This window comes from Pogona vitticeps, chromosome 2 (genome assembly GCF_051106095.1).
Source record: "Pogona vitticeps strain Pit_001003342236 chromosome 2, PviZW2.1, whole genome shotgun sequence".
In the NCBI taxonomy this organism is placed as follows: Eukaryota; Metazoa; Chordata; class Lepidosauria; order Squamata; family Agamidae; genus Pogona; species Pogona vitticeps.
Window position 1 is genome coordinate 8855717 of NC_135784.1, and position 1524 is coordinate 8857240.

Below are 1524 nucleotides of genomic sequence, written 5' to 3' on the forward strand. Positions count from 1 at the left end.
AACCATAGAGGTGGGAGGGAGAGAGAGGCCAGCAGGCGCCCAGCTTCCGCTTCCGGTCAAGGAGAGAGCGGGAGGGGCCGCTCTACGTCCTTCCTAGCTCTATGGTTCCCTCCCTTCCCCCCCCCCCAAAGGAGGCGTTTGGGGGGAGGGAAGGGGAGCAGTAATAATTAATGAGGATAATTAAGAGCCGTCCCCCCTCCCTTGGTCTTCTTGGGGGGAGGAGAAAAGGGCAGCCTGGGGGGTCTCTTCCCTTCCCCGCAGCCTTTCAGCCCCTTTCCCCAAAAGAAGGCCCTCCTCCTCCTCCTCCCGCCCGGAGACACAAGCCCCTCTCCCGTGACACCCCCTCTTCTTCTCCATCTTCACACCCACCCCACAACTGGCACACACAGCCCCCCCCCCGTTCAGTCCAAGGAGGGGAAACTGCGGACCTCCTCAAATCCTCCACTTTCCAGAGGACAGGCAGGGAGGAATGCCAAAATAAGGAATTTCACATGTATAGTGTTCAAAGAATTGCAGGGCATCCAGGAAAGTCAGCCCAGTCGAAATGTAAAATGTGTTGAAAAACTGATGCTTGAAAGAGTGAGCTTTCAAGGAGAAGCGCCCTCCCCCCCCCCGTTCAGTCCCAGGAGGGGGGAGGGGAACTTCGGACACTCAGGTCACCGGCTCCAGGCCCTCCCTCCCCCCCCTCGCTGCTGGTCCCCTGGACAGCCCCCCTTCCCCACTTTTAATTAGGCTGCACTTCTCTTAATTGCTATACAGGTTTCTTTACATGCTTAACTTCTGATGTTTTTAATTCTGCTCTTTTAATATGGTGAGCCACTTGATTCCCCTTCTCAGGAAATAAAAATGCCTAATAATAATAATAATAATAATAATAATAATAATAATAATAATAATAATAATAATAATAATAATAATAATAATAATAATAATAATAATAATAATATGTCTCAAAAGCTGGAGCAGCCTGGGGTTCACACCGGCGGCATTCCTGTCTTATCCTGGAGCGGAGAGAGCGAACAGCTTGGCCCGCCAGATGTTTTGAATTTTAGTTCCCGGAAGGCTTGGCCACATGGCAGATGGTTGGGAATAATGGGGATTGTAGTCAAAAAAGGACCTGAAGACTCAAGGGTTCCCTAACCTACCCTGCGGGCTTCCTTTCCCCACCCCTCCCGCAGTGGAAACTTCCCACTCCCATTTGATAGAGGAAAAGCCCCCCCATATCTGTTTCCACAGAGGGTGGAGGTCCCACTTGCCAATGGCGGCTCCACAGGTGGACCTCCTGCTTCTGCAGGTTGGGTGTTGGGAGCTGTGACGGCTGCAATGACGTCATCTGCCTATCATGGTTATGCTGGAACCCATCTGCCTATAGCAGAGCAGGAGGTGCGACTCCAGGAGGTGGAGCTGTGTATATAAGGGGGGGGGAGTGAATGATGTGGGACAGTTAGGAGTTAAGAGTTATGGAGAGTTAGAGTTAGAGTTGAGAGTTATGAAGAGTTAAGGTCTGAGTGATAGTGTGTATGA